The sequence below is a fragment of the Rhinopithecus bieti genome, unplaced genomic scaffold (assembly GCF_001698545.2).
Source record: "Rhinopithecus bieti isolate Rb0 unplaced genomic scaffold, ASM169854v2 scaffold_5982, whole genome shotgun sequence".
NCBI classification, from domain to species: domain Eukaryota; kingdom Metazoa; phylum Chordata; class Mammalia; order Primates; family Cercopithecidae; genus Rhinopithecus; species Rhinopithecus bieti.
This window is the reverse complement of record NW_016805132.1, coordinates 641,015-660,202: the sequence shown is the minus strand read 5'-3', so window position 1 is coordinate 660,202 and position 19,188 is coordinate 641,015. Positions and strand designations below refer to the sequence as shown.

The window sequence follows — 19,188 nt, the reverse complement described above, 5'->3', positions numbered from 1 at the left end:
TAAAAGGTGCTCGGAAAAATTGACTAATTTTGTGGTGATATGTACAATCATATTTTATAATTGTAAAAAATTCCATTGATATGTATCAGTTCTGGGTTGTGGGAGACAAGCCTTTGTTTTCCTTGAGGCCTTCTCTAGCTGCTTTCAGGTGACTTGCAGCAAATCATTTTCATCTTCGGACCTTCTATCAGCACCCTATGAGGAAAAACAGGTGACAGGTGGTGTCAGCTGCTTGCCTCTTCCTTCCCTCCACTAGAGGGGGAAGATTTAGAGGGAGGGTATGTGGCTGTGTTTGGAATGGCTCTGTTAATTGCTAATAGGGTTTGAGAGCCCAAGAGACTGGATGAAGTAATTTTGCTCTGCCAGTCATCAGCTTGGTGACCTTGGCAAGTTATTTTGCCTATTTTAAATCTATTTCCCTATTTTTAATATGGGAATTATAATACGTAACCATAGGATTGTCGTGAGTATTAAATGAGATAAAGTTCTTGACACATTAGAGTTTTGGGAAGCTATTCACAGTATCATTATTTTTAAATGGAGCTAAAAATGGCAAGGATTTTTGCTTTACTTTTAATATATGTGATACATAAATATCCTCCTCCAGAAAGTATGTAAGGTCTCAAGCAGTCAATTGTATTTTCTGAAGAAGCCCTAGCAGGATTCCTTTGAGTAGGAGCTCCCTATGCATGGAATCATCTCCACTGACGAGTCAGCAGTGGCCAAGAGCACGGAGGCGCAGAGACCTCAAAGCTGAAAGGTCCACTCTGGCCGGGACCTGGTCTTATGTATAGGCAGATCCCCATTCCTCTCTGTGCCAGCCTAGGACCTGGTCTACTGTAGGTGTTCAAAAACGGCTTGTGGTGAAGGCATTAGGAGTCACTATTTTTAAAGTTAACTTTCATTGCCATTCACGGAATAGTGAACAAATCATAACTATACAGCTAGATGCAATTTTACAAAGTGAACACAGCTATTGAAGCCCACCCAATGGAGAAATAAATCGTGACCAGGATCCAGAAGCACCCTCCTAACTCCTTCTAGTCACTTTCCCCACAGAGGTAGCCACCATTCTGCCTTCTGTCGCATGGATTAAGTTTACCTGTTTGAACTTTATATAAATGGAATAATAAAATACATACTTTTTGAGACTCGCTTCTTTTGCCCAACATGAGTTCATAGGACTCAGCCGTGTTGTTGCATGTAGCGATAGTTTGTTAATTTTAATTGCTGTATATTTTTCTATCATATGACTACCTTGCAGTTTATCCTTTCTACAGTTGGATATTTTGTCGTATCCAGTTTGGGACTATAAATCAAGCAGCAATGAAAATTCTCATTTGTGTCTTTTGGTGAACATATAGACACATTCCTGTTGAGTAAAATTGCTAGGTCGTAGGAGAATGCTTATATTCAACTTTAGTACTGCCAAACAGTTTAGACTTCCGAAGTGATTCTACCAGTTGACACGCCCACCAGTAGATTGTAAGAGTGACAGACGGACATACTCATGTTTGTTTTTGTCTCTTCGTTTTAGCCATCTTGGTGGGTGTGTAGTGGCATCTCACTGTGGTTTTATTTTTGCATTTCCCTGATGACTAATGATGTTAAGCACCTTTCTGTATGTTTCTTTGTCCATTTAAATGTTCTCTTTTGTTTGTTTGAGTGCATGTTTGAGTGCTTTGCTTATTGTTTGTTTACTTTTTTAACTGGGTTGCTTGTCTTTTTCTGATTGATTTATAGAGTGCTTATAAAATCTGGATATAAGTCCTTTGTCAGATAAATGTATTACAAATATCTCCTCCTACGTGGTAGCTTGCCTTTCACTTTTCAAATGGTATCATTTGATGAACAAAAGTTTGTTTACTTAATACAGTCCAATTTGTCAGTTTTCCCTTATGCTAGGCATTCTTTGTGTTTTGTTGAAGAAATCTTTGCTTACTCCAAGTCATTAATATAGTTTCTCATTTCTTAGAAGCTATAGTTTACTTCCACACTAGTTTTTAAAGGGTTCTCAAATAAATGGAAGATAGCCAAAAAGTGATATCTTAAGGCAATGGTGGTTTAATTTCTAAACCAGCAAATAGCACTCAACCTGTCAGGAACTCTGGGGTGGTTTAAGTGGGATGTAGCTGAGAAAGCCTGTTGCTCTGCAACAGCTTGACCCTGACCAGGTAACCAGAGGAGGCTAATCACTTTTCACATGTGTCCTAGTCCTCTTGTGCACAAACCTACTCCTGCTCTAGAAATTCCGGAAGGGTGCATAAAGGGAGGAAGGATGGTGAAATGGTAACCCTGGGTGCTCTGGGAAATGCTTCATTTTTTGTTTAGCAGTCAGAGCGTAGCTCATTCTGTCTCTGCATCATTTGAGAACCTTCGTGTCCAACCTCTAAAGCCAGTCTCCTGGCTCTAGAACTTCATAGATGACTGGCTTTGTAGTGTTAAACAAATCCCCTAACTACCTCAGCCTATTTCTTGATCTGTAAAATTGGGACAATAAGGAGGCCCCCTCGGAGTTTTTATTTGTTGGATGGATGAATGGATGGATGGGTAGATGGATGCATGGATGGATGGATGGTTGGTTTTACTAACCATTAAATAAGACCAGGTTTATAACACACTTAGTCCAGCTCTGACACACAGTTCAGTGGTTAGTAAAAGCACTTGTCATCTACTGTCTTCCTAGTAAACAGTAATTACTTGCTGAATACTAAAATGTTATCAGCTTAGCGAATCTAACGTAGCACATACTAAAAGAAACCTAAATTCTTTTAAGAAGTTCACAGTACCTCTTTGCCTCGTGATCATGGTCACAAATGTGTGTGAGTTTGAAACATCATCAAAACAAAAGACACTTCCTTGGATATTTACATTGGAGCATATCCAACTGCTGCTGAGGGCATGTGATATGGTTTGGATGTTTGTTCCATCTGAATCGCTTGTTGAAATGTGATTTCCAATATTGGAGGTGGGGCCTGGTGGGAGGTGATTGGGTCAGGCAGGCAGATCCCTCATGAATGGTTTAGTACCATCCCCTTGGTGATGAGTGAGTTGTCACTCGGTACACATGAGATCTGGTTGCTTAAGAGTCTGGTGCCTGCCCCCTGCCGGGCCTCTTGCCCCTACTCCCACCATGTGACACCACCTGTTCCTCTTTGCCTTCCACCATGACTGTAAGCTTGCTGAGCCCAGCCTCAGGTACTTCTTTACAGCAGCACAAGAACAGACAGACACAGTGTGCATGTGCTTTCTGGTGAACGTTTCTAAAAGGTCATGAAGACGGTGCTGTGTGATTCCACAGTGTGGGGTACTAGCTTATTGCAATACCTTCCAAACTGGTGCTCCTGCTTCTTCTCTGGTCCACCTTACATCACCATGCCCATCCATCCATTAAAATTATCTCTTTAAAACATGAATTGAATCGTGATTTCCCATTGCACTTAGAATCATATCCAAACTCCTTTCCACACAGATGATTCAGTGTCTAATCTTGCCCCGTCAGCCTTTCCCACCTGGTTTCCTACCACTGCCCACTAACACGCGTGCTCTAGACACAGCAGTCTCCTTCCTCGTTTCTCCAAATCGCCAAGCTTTACCCCACCCTAGGGCTTGCCTCCACTCACCCCACCTCTCAACTCACCCCACCTCTCAACTCACCTCTTGGGGAGCTCTTCCCTGATTACTCTCCCTAAAGTGGAGTAGAGGCGTCGTCTCCTCATTTATCATATTATTCCTTCCATAAAATGAATCTTGTTTATTTATTTGCTTGTTTGCCTGGCTTCTGTCTTCCACTAGTATCTAAAATGTATGCCTCGTTTCAGGAACACAGTTGATCCTCAATAAACAAAGAAATGAATGGCCATTGGCTATCCTTAAGGCCAACGGTCTGCCAGGTCTTCACCGTGTGGTGCGTACCCTCCTGCTTCTTTCCCTTGCTAACCACCAGTTCCTGGTGCCCCGTTCTATGTCATTTGCAAATTCCACATGAGCTCTCCCTCTTCCTTCTATTTTCCCATGGGAGCTTACAGCCCCTCAACTCCCTAGCAGATCTATGTTTTCATTCAAGTCTCTCCTTAAATTCCATTTTATCCAATGACTAAAGTTACTGCTCTGGTCTCTAGTTAATGATCACTGGCCACATCCCCCCAAAAGAAGAGTCAGTGGTTATGATGTAGTGGGGTGCCCCTTTGCCATTTGGCCTTCTAACAGGTGTGGGGATTCCTGACATCTCTGCCAGGGGTTTCCTGTTACCAATTCAGTAACATAAACTGCCAGAGTGTCCCCTTGGAATGTTTCTTAGTCACTGGTTTCTTGATTGCAGCTAACAGAGACCAACCCAACTTGCTTCATTCACAGAGAGGAATAAGAACCCAGGCGTGTCTCTGGAAACCTAGGAGCAGAAAGCATATCTGGAGCTTGTGCAGGTGCTTGCCTTGATATCTGTTCTAACTGTAAGCAGTCCACAGACAGTAGCAGTACCAGGTTTCTGGGAGAACAGTATTCCATTGATCCAGGTGGTACGTCCCAGTTTAGTCAGATGTGGCTCATGGGAAGGACTCCCAGGGGATGCTCTTTAACCCTTTTTCCTGTTTAGGGAAAAAAAATGTGCAGCTCACTGCCAGTGCTCATTTAATTGTACATAAACATGCTCTTTGAGGCTGAAGCAAATCTGACTGATTTTTGATGTGAAAATAAAATACAAAAACTGTTCTTGGAGTTATTTCTAAACAGAACTAACATCTGAATCATCTGAATCATCTATTTCAGAAAATCAGATTCATCAAATGAATTTTTGGCCAACAACTGTTCGAGAACAATGTTAACATCAAGTGTAGGAATGTTACATTTTCTAGGATTTGACATTTTTCAGCAATCGAGAATTACTGTATTTTGTAAATGGAAATGTCACTACTAAAAACAGAATGCTATAAATAAAACGATGTGTTTTGTTTCCAAAGTCAATACACTAGAGTTATGCAAACATAATAATAAAAGCAAGATATTTCATGGCAGAGTTATCTCAGGGTAAATGCTGCAGCCGCAAGTGCTACTGGCGAATATTCTGGGGGCAGACAGGAAGATGGTTACATGGGAAACCGTTCTTAGAAAGGCATGGACTGTTCAGAAACCCAGAGGAGCACGTCCTATGAGATGCCTCAGACGCATTTCCATGACTCCCACCTCCTAAGAGATCACATATTGGCCAGGAACTGCAGCAGGAAAGGATGACCAGCCTGATCTGGGAAGGTTCCTGAAGGAAATGAAGTAGGGCCAGAGTTTTTCTTTAAGGAAGAGCAGTGTGACAGCAAGGACATTAGAGGAAGCTCAGTTATCAGGGTAGAAGGAGGAGGCGCCATCTGAACTCCAAGGACCACTACTGGGATGGCTTGGAGGATGGCGGTAGTGGGAGAGGAGGAGTAACTACGCCTTCAGGAATGCAGCAGACCCAGAGGTTAGTTCTGGTGTTCATCTGCCTGAATTCAAATCCCAGCCCTACCACTTAGCCTTTCTGGGCCTCCACTTCCTTGCTTTGAAAATGGAGGAACAGTGTCCAAAGAAGAATCCATGAAGAGTGGTGAGTTGGTACTACGTTGGACATTTAGTTAGCCATCAGCAAATACTAATAATTAAGCTCTAGAAGGATATAACTGCATCTGCCTTCCAGGGATCTTTTGTGGAGTGCTTGGAACATACTAAGAAGAGGAACGTCTGCATGAGTCTCTCCCAGCCCCTGGGACCCTGATTTCAAGCTTTAAAATAATAGTGGTTTTGTTTTTAATCATAATGGTTTGATAATAGGAAGTCACACTCATATCCTACCCAGCCTGAGGAATTAAGGGACTGGTACTTGTTTTTACATAACTAAAATGTACATAGGAGGGAAAGTCCTACATCAATTCCTTCATTGATATCCTCAATTAAATCGTTGGAATCAGTATCATTAAGATAGACTGAGTCCATTAGGTAGACAGGCAGGTTAAATCTACCTGAACTTATTCAAATGCTTGGAAATTGTTCATCAGTAATGATGTATTAACGAAAGAATAGACTTTATATTTCTAAAATTATAGGCGTCTTCCTGCAGGGGGGAATGTGTCTTCTTCCTTCAGTGTGTAGTGAGCAGTTTGCCTGCACACAGCTTAACACCCCTTCAGCTATGTGTTCCCTTTGATCCCTAGCTTATTAAAAAATGCAAATCCAAATTGTATCTTATTAATGTGAGCTTTTGTGTTAAAGCTGTGTGGGGCTGAAAATCCCTGTTTCTCTAACACGTTTGGATTTTTAATGTGCAAAGAGCTTGATTTTCCGCCGGACATATTTTCTAATCAACCGTTATGAAGGATTTTTTATTGTGCTGCTATTTCTTGCTTTGTTGGAATTCAAGGGATAAAGAGTAATGACTTCATTGTTATACCCTAAGTGTTCTCGAGCATATTTAGATCCTTAATTATTGGCTATAACATCTCCCATTTTCCAGGAGCATCCTGGAAGCATATTTTAAAGATGTGTCTAATGTTGGAGGTAGTTGATCCAGAGAACTCGCTGCTCATTGCCACAGGCTTGTGGGACATATGGGAGGTGACAGTGCCCAGCCAGTCCCTTGTCTGAATGTGTGCAACAGTCCTTAGACCCAGTGTGCTCTTGTTATTAGAACAATTTCTTTCCTTTAAAAAATAAGGTGCTTGAAATTTAATTTGAATCAAGTTAAAAATTGATCCCATTAGAATACAGCTGCATCTTTCTCACTTGTCCCATTTCTCTTTCAGCCAACTCTTTATTCTCTCATCCTTCTTCTCTTTTCTTCATGCCCTGGAATAAGCTTCTTCTTGTGTTTAATGATTATTTTTCTTAAGATCAAAGCCAATTACTTCAAAAAAGCCATCACATGGAAATGATCATTTTATATTTATGAGGCTGTCCATGTGCACCCCCTAGTAAAGCTCATTCTGGAACAGTCTTTTGAGCGTGGGAGTCCTGGCAGGATGGAAGAAGCAAGTGACTGGTGAATGATAGAACTAACAACAGCCAAGACTATTAGCGTCTGCTATGTGCTGGGCATATATTATCTCATTTAATCCTTGAACCAACCCTCTGAGCTTTGTACTGTTGTTATCATATCCCCATTTCATGGATGAGGAAATGGAGGCACAGAGGTGAATGACTTGCCCACATTTGCATGAGCGCAGGGGTCAGGAGTGGGATACAGCCCCGGGAGTCCTGTTGAGAGTCTTCACCCTTAATCACCGCACACCACACATGCTTCCAGCTGTGGGAAGAAGTTCTGGGTTCTTCTCCTGACTCTGCCATTAGCTAGCTAACTACTGTTCCTCACCTTTAAATGAGAATGTTGGACTAGATTCTCTCTGAGGTCACATTTGGCCCTAAAGTTTTTAATTCTTAGTAACTATTTTAAAGTGTTGTAAGGTGAAACTGCAAGACAAAAGGCAAAATCCTCAAAACGGTCCCTACCCCCCGCCCCCCCCACACACATGCACACACATACACATGCAGACACACAAAAACACGCATGCACACACGCATGTACACACACACGTTCTTTGCTTTCACACTAGATAAAACCACAGTAAAAAGAATCTCAGCTGTCACATCCTACTGTCCTTCATTTTAGGCGGAAAATGTTACAACTTGTATTCCAAAAAAAAAAAAAGCCACCTGTGGCTTTTGACACCTCCACTGGGGTCCCCAGGAAGCAGATATCTGAGGGAGGAGCGTGTGTGAGGTTTGTGAGTGAGAATAGTAGAGGGTCTATTTTTAACCTGAGACCTTTTGCAGAGTCGATGCCTCCTCTCTTGTCTCCAGTTCTAGGAAAGGAGCTTTCACCTCTGCTCTCATTCAGAGATGGCTCTGTGGTTCATAAAGGAAATTTTCTCTTGGTTGCTGTTGAAGTGTTTTACAAAAAGAAGTTTGATGTGCTCTGTGTGAAGATGGCAGGTGGCAGCTTTCTGTGTCATTCTTTGACATGTGCCAGCTGACGTGAAGTGTCTTGTGGTGACAGAGTCACACTAGGCGCTAGCGCTTTCTTTTTTCTTGATAAAACAGGTAGCCCTTTCTGTGGGGAGTCAAGAGCTGGGCCATAAGCTGGTGTCTTCCAGGAAAAAAAAAAAAAAAAGGACTCAACACCATGCGTGTTTTTAGATGCGGTGGTGCAGTGTGAACCATCAGCTCCAATCAATTATGCAGATGTGTTTGACCTTTGGTGACTGACAGCTGCCACAGGATCTGTCAGGCTGCCACTCCTACTACTCCCCTCCCTCTTGGGCCAAAGGGCTCTCTCAAAGCTATGTCTGCAGAGCTCCCGTCAGCTGCTCCCCAGGAGATTTCGGGACACAAGCACACTCCTTGTGTTCTCTGTTTCTCTCTCTGTTTCTATCTCTACCTCTTAATGGAACATTTCAAATATGCAAACAAGTATAAACAACAATAATAGAAATGTATATACAAGCCCACCTTTATCAAATCTTAGCATTTTGACATATTTGCATCTGATCTCTCTCTCTCGTCACACACACACACACACACAAATAAATGAATCACTACAGATCTTTTTTCATCCCATGATCCCCAGGGGTGTATTTCCTGTGAAGCGAATGAAGTTTAAGATTGTGGCACCTCCCTTCCACAAGCCCTAGGAGAGTCTCTTGTAGTGCATTTACACGAATATATGTTGTAAAAATTTGTAAAATTTGCAGAAGTCAGAGATTTTAGCTGCAATTCGTGAAGATCATTATTGCTTTTCACTCTGAGCTTTCTTCTCTCCGTGTTCCCTGCTGTCCAGCAGTATTGGACAGGTCTCAGATATGTGAGCATCTGGCTAAGGGGCAGTTGATGTTGGGGATACATTGGGTTTTGGTTTAGCAGGATAGAGTTATAGAGCTCCCAGTTACTTCATGTATTTATTATTATTTTTTTTTAGTGTATGTATACTTTAAGTTCTAGAGTACATGTGCACAACGTGCAGATTTGTTACATATGTATACATGTGCCATGATGGTTTGCTTCACCCATTAATTTGTCATTTACATAAGGTCTATCTCCTAATGCTATCCCTCCCCCCTCCCTCCACCCCACAACAGGCCCCCGTGTATGAGGTTCCCCTTCCTGTGTCCAAGTGTTCTCATTGTTTAATTCCCACCTATGAGTGAGAACATGTGGTGTTTGGTTTTCTGTCCTTGCGATAGTTTGCTGGGAATGATGGTTTCCAGCTTCATCCATGTCCCTACAAAGGACATGAACTCATCCTTCTTTATGGCTGCATAGTATTCCATGGGGTATATGTGCCACATTTTCTTAATCCAGTCTATAATTGATAGGCATTTGGGTTGGTTCCAAGTCTTTGCTATTGTGAAGAGTACCGCAGTAAACATACCTGTGCATGTGTCTTTATAGCAGCATGATTTATAATCCTTTGGGTATATACCCAGTAATGGGATGGCTGGGTCAAATGGTNTAAAACACCAAAAGCAATGGCAACAAAAGTCAAAATTGACAAATGGGATCTAATTAAACTAAAGAGCTTCTGCACAGCAAAAGAAACTACCATCAGAGTGAACAGGCAACCTGCAGAATGGGAGAAAATTTTTGCAATCTACCCATCTGACAAAGGGCTAATATCTAGAATCTATAAAGAACTCAAATTTACAAGAAAAAAATCAAATAACCCATCAAAAAGTGGGTGAAGAATATGAACAGACACTTCTCAAAAGAAGACATTTATGCAGCCAACAGACACATGAAAAAATGCTCCTCATCACTGGCCATCAGAGAAATGCAAATCAAAACCACAATGAGATACCATCTCACACCAGTTACAATGGCGATCATTAAAAGTCAGGAAACAACAGGTGCTGGAGAGGATGTGGAGAAATAGGAACACTTTTACACTGTTGGTGGGACTGTAAACTAGTTCAACCATTGTGGAAGACGGTGTGGCGATTCCATGTATTGTTAAGTTATTGCTAGATGTCCCTGTGGAGTGGTGGATGGCTTCCAGGAATACTCCCACTGTCTATGGTTCTGACTCACCAGCAACATGACATGGAGGAACAGGATTAGAGATCATACAGGGATGTGAATGTGTCCTGTGGTGCCAACACTTGATGCTTGAGAAGCAGAGTTTGAAATGTGTAGAGCCATTAGCTTGTCTGTGGAAGATAAATTAAATCATTAAATATGTCAAATTATAAGCAAATGATTCTAATCTCATTGACAATTACTCAAACTAATATGGTTCTCCTATCAGGAATGTACTTGATGATGTAGCGTATACAAAATTATATAAACACATTATATTTTTTTCTGTTTAAATTTCTCTATTCTTTTTCTTAAAGAGAGTCTCCTAAATTGTAAATGCTTCTATCCTCATAAAACCTGGGATCTACTCAGATAGTGAATTCTGTTTTCCTTCTGATTTGTTGGTGTTCATCATTCTCTTGCATGTTTTAATACATTCATATGTATGAAATAGATAAAATTATCATGTATTCTCACATATGTGTATAAATATATAAATATGTGAATAAATATATAAATATGTATAAGTATATATTATTTACACACAAATGTGAATGGTGTATGTGTGTGTGTGTATGCTTTGTTTCTAGGTTTGTATTCTTTAAATAAATGTTACCATTCAGTACAAACTCTTCTACAACTTGCCTCCTTTCCAAACATTGAGGTTTATCCATCTTGATATGCTATAGCTCTTGTTCATTCATTTTCATTGCCATTTGTAGTATTTCATTGTGTGAATATACCATAATTTATTTGTCCTGTCTTCCATCAGTGGGCATTTGGGTTATAATAGTGACTAATTGGAAGTAAACAATGTATAATAACAATCTTGTACATACTAATATGTGTGAGAAGTTCTCTATAGCTATTGTCTTTAAATTCTTTTGCTCAGGTATTCTCTAAGAGAATTTTGGAAAGCTGCCTCCTGATACATTTTTACATTAACATATAAAATATGCTAACATAAGTTTATGTAGTTGGAAAGGATGTAATTTGCATGATATTGTAATACAGATATTTAAAGATAAAACTAAAGATCACCCTTCTCAATGCAACCAGTGAAAATAGTGTAACGATTCGACTCTCACTAGCATCCATTTAAACAATACACTACTAAGCTTTTCCTTAATAATGAAGTTCCCTTTGTTCTTTGAAATTGAAATTCTATTCTTTCCTGTCCTCAGAATTTTCTCTTGGTGCAACATATCTTTATGCTTGACAGTCTTTTTTATTGATTATCTCCTCATATTTCTCTCCTTCATGTTGATTCATAGGAGTTCTATGTGATTCTGGAAATCATTATTTTGTCATTTTGTGAGTCCATCTATCTTTTCCTAGTCTGTGGCTTATCTGTTTACTTTGCCTTTAGAATTTTTTTGTTGTTGTTGTAAGTTTTTAATCTTTTTTTTATTTAGACAGAGTCTTGCTCTGTTGCCCAGGCTGGAGCGCACTGGCGCAATCTCAACTCACTACAACCTCCACCTCCCAGGTTCAAGAGATTCTCTTGTCTCAGCCTCCCAAGTAGCTGGGATTACATGTGTGTGCCACCATGCTGGGCTAATTTTTGTATTTTTAGTAGAGCTGGGGTTTCGCCATGTGGACCAGGCTGGTTTCGAACTCCTGACCTCAGGTGGTCCTCCCTCAGCCTCCCAAAGTGCTGGGATTACAAGTGGAAGCCACCACCCTGGCCAAGATTTTAACCTTAATGTGGTTAATTTATCAGTCTTTTCTTTATGGTGTGGAGGTATATGTCTTGTTTAAAAATTGCTTTACTATCTCAAAATCGTAATCTACGTTTTCTTCTAAAAGTTTTAACATTTTGTTTTTCACATTTTAATTAATTTATTTAGAATTTATTTTCGTGTATGGATACCTTAGAAATCTAATTTTATCTTTTTTCAAGGGAATACTCAGTTGTCACAGGGTTGTTTTTAAGTAGTTCATTCTTGCCAGCTGATAGTATTTGTCAATTCATACATATAGATTATGAATATTATATTCTGATATCTATATCATTCCTTGGGTATATTTGCTTCTTTAGTTTTAAACAAGAAAGGGCTATGTTTTGCTTAGCTGACATTATCTTGTATTCCTCATAGGTAACTAGCACAGCATTTATACCATATCATTTGTTTAGTTAATATTCACTAGCTTGAAGTGAATTTGAATGTGTAGTTTGGAATACTAGGGTCAAAATTTATATGGCCTGGCATGTTAGTAAATACTGTGAATGAATGAATGAGTTAATGTGATAGAATTATTGAAACATACTTCTTATAACTTAGATTTTTATTGGCTTATCATGTGCTTTTATATACAGAAAATATATCTATCTCATTAATGAACTTAGCTTTCTAGGAAGTCATTTTCTTTTAGCAGTACAGTATTTCTTAAAACATGGTCTAGCAGAGTCACATGCAAACTGTGTTAAAAGGCAGATTTCAAGGTCTAACCTCAGACCAGCTCACTAAATCAGTCTATGTGGAAGTCAGATGCAAGCTCCCCAGGGGACTCTGAATGCTCAAAAAAATTTAAGCATCACTAGTTTAATGGGATGTCATTTAGAGCCTCTATTCAGATGTTCTACCAAACCGAGCAGTGACAAAGAACATTTAGGCCAGCACACCTCTTTTAGCAAAGCTGTCAACACTTGTGGGTTATAACACATTAGAGTGGAGAGAACATTGGCCTAGGACCAGGATACTTGAGCTTTATATCACAGCCCCCTTCTAAGGTGGCTGATAACTTCATCGTGTGACCTCCTGCAAATTTCTTAGTTCTCTGTATGTTAATTTCCCATCTGTGGCTCTTCCAGCTTGTTAGAGAGTTAGAGTTAAATTTGCCATGTTCATTGCATGGGGGGGGGGAGAGAGAGAGAGAGAGAATGAGAGAATGAGAGAGAATGAATGAGAATTAAACTAGGACAAGGAACCCTGCCAGTTGGTATCTTTTTCTCTCTCCATAAATCTAAATAACATTCAGGTAGCAGTTGCAATGTATGGATATTTTGTCATCGGCACAGAGCAAAGTGACCCTTTCAGAAAGTTGGCTTGGGCAACTGCCATTGCTGCTGTTTGTAGCTTGTCTTGGGCACTCAGACAGTTGTTTACACAAACTGCCTGGAGGTTAGGGTATCCGTCATCCTATACTAAAGACAACTAAGGAATTTCATTTAAACCACCCTCTGTAGTAGAGTCTTCAAGGCTTCTAGGTACTTTTTTTTTTTTTTTTTTTAATTAAAAAAAATTGAACTGACAGTTCCAGTTTGTCTGAGAAGTGCTCTGCCCAGTATCCTAAAACCCAGCCTCAGGAACTGCTTCATCACAAGTCTCTGAAATACTCCAGCTTTCCCTCTTTGTAGTAATTCAATTGGAATGAACATACACTTGGAGTATATGAACCGTACAACTGGTTTTAAGTAGGGACAAAGCTGGCATCGTCCCCACCTCCATCCTGTATGGCACAATCATTTTTTATTTCATTCTGTTCAGCACTGGCAGCAATTAAAGCTACCAAAATATGGAGTGTTTTCATCAAGTAAAGCATTAAAAATACCGGCCTGTCAGAGCAGGAAGTGGACCTGTGCTTTACTGCAACTATTCTTCAGCTCCAATAGGGCATGAAGTGGTGAATAGCATTCATTTCATGCAGTGGAAAAATAAGGCCAATTTCAGCTTTAATCTTTATTACGAGGAGTCTAGTCCCTGTTGGAATGTAATGAGTGGATGCACCCCATTTAGCTTAAAGTAACAGATCTATATAGAGTTGTTAATTTGTAGATAAATATGGGTTTTCTACTGTTGATGTTTCTTGATCCACACAAAGTGGTTATATTAATACTGAAACATTATTAATCAATAGTTTGCTCTTTAAAAATACATCAGTTAGACTACCCAATTACCTTTAAGTATATATCAAAGGCCACAAAGCAATCTGACGTACACGCAAAGTCCATTAGAAGCTACCAGACATGTTAATTAAAATTTTTAGTTACAATGAACCTTACAGTGTGGGGACACATTTCTACTTTTGGTAATAAACAGTTACTGGCTAACTGAAATATTGAAATTTGCAAATAACATTTTGGAGCACACAAAGGTCTTGGGGATTTTGTGAAAATGAAATCCACAGATGACTTTATTTTACTTGAATCCAACTTATAAAAGGGCTTTAACTCAGGGCTATGAACTCAAAGATGCATAGGGCTTTTCTCCTATTTGTTGAAGGGGAAACGGGAATTCTCGTATTTTGAAATTAAACATGACCAGAGTGGAAGTGGCTTTCAAAGAGTGCATACAAACCCTCCTTTGAGATTAAAACACAACACACCAAAATACTGAGATGGGTGTAACAAACACAGCCATTTTTCCCTCCTGCTGCATGGCGGGGCATTGCTGATCAATGTAGTTGTGGCAAATGCCCACAATGAATAATCCTGCGCAGTTGGTCCACGTCCATTCAGCAACCATTCATACTAATGGAAGGCTCTGAATTTGTGCTGATAGGTAAGTAATCTTTTGTTTGGTCATCTAGCAACAGCAATAAGCTTTCCTTTCAAACTTCAATTCTCATTGCTAACAGCCCAGCTATACATCTCTTGTCTAAGAAGATCTGCCTAACCAACTTATTTACCAGCCTGGCACCTAGCATTCACAGATGTTCTTAGAGCTTAAAAAAAAAAAAAAGAAAAGAAAAGAAACAGAAGAGGTAGGGCGTAGTGGCTCATGCCTGTAATCCCAGCACTTTGGGAGGCTGAATCAGGTGGATCACCTGAGGTCAGGAGTTTGAAACCAGCCTGGACAACTTGGCAAAACCCCGTCTCTACTAAAAATACAAAAACTAGCCAGGCATGGTGGCGGGTGCCTGTAATCCCAGCTACTCAGTAGGCTGAGTCAGGAGAATCGCTTGAACCCGGAAGGTGGAGGTTGCAGTGAGCCGAGATTGCACCACTGCACTCCAGCCTGGGTGACAGAGCGAGACTCTGCCTCAAAAAAAAAAAAAAAAAAAAAAAAGAGGACAGAGGTCCAAAATCTGTGAATGCTGTTCTTCTCTCCCCCAACCCCCTTGGTTTCTCTGCCTCTAGTTACTCATTGCCAGGAGACAGAGCATGTACTCTCAAGGTACAGGAATGTGATTTATAGTACTAGGCTCACTAAACAAAGCTCGCGACTAAGACCTGGATGCCCTGAGGAGCTTGCTATAATGGTACTGGACTCCGCAGCCGCTTACATTTCTAATTGGGTTACTTTGTCAGAAAGTGGCAGCCTCATCACATCTAAAGGAGGTGGCCAAGAAGAAACATACCCAAGACCCACATTTCAACATCACATACCTGTGTTGTTCGTTTTGGGATATACTCTCCCTCTCCACCTCGGTGTCTGTCCCTGGGCCATTATATCCAGCGCAAGCCATTTACTGAATCGTGTGAGGTGTAACTGATTGTCATTCAACACAAGTGAAATCTTTACGTGAACATTAGTCACTGTTTTAGACATGTTAGCTTCAAGTGGAAGCAGTCAATTATAGACTAGAGGTTTTATGGCTACATTATTACCATCATACTGTTAGGTTTTCAGCAGTAGCATTCTGCTTGATCGATCTGTGCCAGGACATTGATGGATAGCTTTGTTCTTCAAATGTCAAATATGTGGGACTTCTGTACTTTATGTATTTACTGACACACTAATCTCCTGTAGATACCTTTTCCCCCTCTGCAGTGTTCAGTTTCAGCAGGTGATTGTGATTCCCTTCCTTAGAAGACCATGTAGGGCTTGTAATCACATTTATAATTTCCTTTCTATTCTCTCTCAAATGCGGAAGCACTCCTGAGTTATTGACAGTTTAAAGAAGTCTTTAGCACACAAAGAGGACCACTTGCTGGTGTCAAGAAATAGATTTAGACATTTGCTTTTTTTTTTTCTTTCTACCATGCAGACTCCATACCAGAAATGAATTACCAATTTCAGAGTATATGTTAGATTTCCAGAACTTTGGCTTTCTGTGAAATTATGCTATTTCACCTGTCTTTCCTAATGCCACATTTAATTTTCAATTTTTTTTTACAAATGTATTTCTAAGCCAAATCTTTGAACTGCATACACTTCAACCACTACTGCTTCAATCCCCAAACATCACTAAATGTGGTCCCACTTATACTATCAAATAGAACTTCTTATGTGCGGTACTTGAAGGGCCTGCAGAAGATTCTAAGGGATGGATTTCCTTTCGGTTAAAACTAACAGCTCGTAAATCTGCCATTGGAGATCATCTGTTTCACATAATAGATCAAACAGAAACTTTGAGAAAGCCTTGCTCTCCACCAAAAAGCCACTGGACTTCCATTTTGTTTTTATTCAAGAACTTCCTGGGAGGCTCACTATAGTCCTTGGAAATGCCGGTTTCCTTCCTGAGTCAAGCCAGTCTCCACTTCCAGCCTTCACACTCCTACCTTAAGAATTGTATTCTACCATATTTCCTACCTTAGTACTCTCTCAGTTCTCTTGGGTCAGTTCATTAGCTAATGCCATAGGAATAAGATTGCCCAATCTTTCCTGGCACTGGAGGCAGTTCTAGACACACCAGGAGAAATTCTCAGGAGCTATTTATCATCCATTTTTTGAAGGCCAAAGGGTAAAAGGCTAATTAGTACCTGTGTTGGCAATATCATGGTAAGAATGCTAAATGATGGAAATTTGGCTTTGTGTGAGTATTCCTGTGTCTTAAAACAGGACCTCCGGTAATCCAGAGCCTCATCCATCCAGTGCAAGTGCAGGGAACCCGGCTGTCCCCCGATGGAGCAGGAATCCACTGCTGCTCTCAGCCCTCTATCCCCTCCCCACTGAAGGGCAGCATGGCTGACCATTCTGAGGCCAATAGTCCTCATTCCTCTCATCCCTGAATGCCCTAGCCAAAGAGCGACCCTTTCCCTTTGGCATGTCCTGGGGTGCTGCTGGAAGCATTAGCAGCTGGAAGCATTAGCAGCTGGACTGAGCCCAGGCACTTGTGCTGAATGTGATTCTGATCTCTCCAGGCATAAAGTAGAGGGAATCATCTTGACCCCAACACTCACATTTGGCTTCAGCCTCACCCATGCTTAAATGGAAACATTCAAGGAAGCATTTCTCACAAAAACTAGCTAGTGTGCAAGTCCAAATCTCTGTTAGAAAAGGCACACTTTGAAGCCTGAAGGAGTCCTTGGTAGAACACATGCATTTTACCTAAACTGTATACCTACTTTCTTACTGAGCAAATCACTAGGTGGAAATGTCAGTTCTGAATGCTGGGCTTGTTCTTATTTAGCCCTGGGATCTTAACTGATGTGGTGCTCATGTAATCAGGGACACAACAACCCCAAAACCAACACACTTGTGTGAAAAGCTCAGGAATGCCATGTTCTATTAGGTTGGTGCAAAAGTAATGGCAAAAACCACAAGTACTTTTACACCAACCTATAGAAGCAACCTGAGAGTGCTGGATTACTCACCTGCTTCTACCTGCCTCAGCAAACTCTCAGCCACATTCGATGGGCAGGAGCCAGTTGGGAGAGCACCTCCTGTGGAGAGGTGGCTTGGTGCCCAACACCACGAGAATATTGCTGAATTTACTCTGCAATTCCTGTGGGAGACAGAGTGGCAGATTAAGCTGCAGAGACACAATGGAGGTCCTGACTAAGGAATTTTAATGTAAAAATTCCAGGGCTTAAACTTCATTCTAAAGCTAACTGGTGTCGTCCTTCCAATGGGGATCTAACAAGAGTTATATCAGGGCTCAAACAGTAAGTGTGTGAATGCATTTGGAACCAATTTAAAGCTTGAAACAAAATGAACAGGAAGACTCGCCAACACTCCATTAAAGTAAAACATGAAGGCTCACTGAGGCATGCAGCTGGGCCGCCAGTTCTGCTGTTCTTCCTTCATCTCAAGCTCATGAGAGGCCATGGGGTGTTGGTGGGGCAGTTGTGGAGGTGTGTGTGTGTGTTGGGGGAGAGGGGGTCCTACCATCTTGCTTTGTTTTAATCTACCTGGAAATATATGTTCTAGGACCCCCTGGTAAATCTAGTCTAAATTATGAAGTCACACGTGAAACATGGGCAAAGAAAACCTTCCCATCAACAAGATCTTCATGGAATGAAAACGGAATATACTGTCCACTAGCAGGTAGCTCTTAAGGACCATATTCCTGAAAGCCAAATAGAAAGCCAGGATTTAGTAGGAAAATAAGTAAGAGTGCAGGTGGGTATAAAAAGAAAGTTTTAACCTACAGAAAGCGAATTCCAAGTCTGATCATCGGAAGTGCCTAGGAGTTGTGTAAAAATACACATTTTCAGATGGTGGCCAGGCTTGGCCACTGAAGGAACCAAATTTTGGAACACTTAAAACCTGTTTATATGAATGAGAAATAATGTACTAATAGGTGATGAAAAAGCACTTAACCAAACAAATACCCAAGACCCACATTTCAACCCAAAGGGACAGGAAGCACCTTCATGAATGAAGCAAAACACCATTAAAATATATATATACAGGCCAGGCACGGTGACTCACACCTGTAATCCCAGCACTTTGGGAGGCTGAGGCGGGCAGATCACAAGGTCAAGAGTTTGAGACCAGCCTGACCAACGTGGAGAAACCCCATCTCTACTAAAAATATGAAAAATTAGCCGGGTGTGGTGTTGGGCACTTGTAATCCCAGCTACTGGGGAGGCTGAGGCAGGAGAATTGCCTGAACCCAGGAAGCGGAGGTTGCAGTGAGCCTAGATCGCGCCATTGCACTCTAGCCTGGGCGACAGAGCGAGACTCCGTCTCAATAATAAACACACAAATGCACACACACACACACACACACACACACAGAGCCCAGAATTCACATATCTATTAAGATGGACCTTTCTGCTCCCTTGGTCCTCTTGAGTGCAGCTCCATTTACTCTAGACTTTCTGCCCAGCTCCTGGCTCTCTCCTCACAAACTGGCCAAGCTTTTGGCTACTGTCTTTTAAGAACCCTGTAAATGTGAAGGGCTGCAATTATTATTCATGCAGCTTTTGTTGATCTTTCCGGAAGAAACAATTGAGCTGTAGCAGATGAGTGATGGTTGCAGGGCTGTGGTGAAGGTAGAAGCCACCACAGGTGGAGTGGCTTAATGGGGTATTAATTGGGA

At 41.0% G+C, this 19,188-nt stretch overlaps 1 protein-coding gene and 1 long non-coding RNA gene across 7 annotated transcripts in view; one reads left to right on the top strand and one right to left on the bottom strand.

Moving 5' to 3' along the window:
• Nucleotides 1-19,188, top strand: part of GFRA1 (GDNF family receptor alpha 1) — a 224,342-nt gene that overhangs the window by 124,052 nt on the left and 81,102 nt on the right. The window lies entirely within an intron of this gene.
• Nucleotides 4,486-17,608, bottom strand: LOC108529143 (uncharacterized). The gene is made up of 3 exons (XR_001885418.1): nucleotides 17,516-17,608; nucleotides 10,045-10,163; nucleotides 4,486-4,586 (listed from the first exon to the last, which is right to left on the bottom strand). It is a non-coding gene; the product is annotated as an uncharacterized LOC108529143 (long non-coding RNA).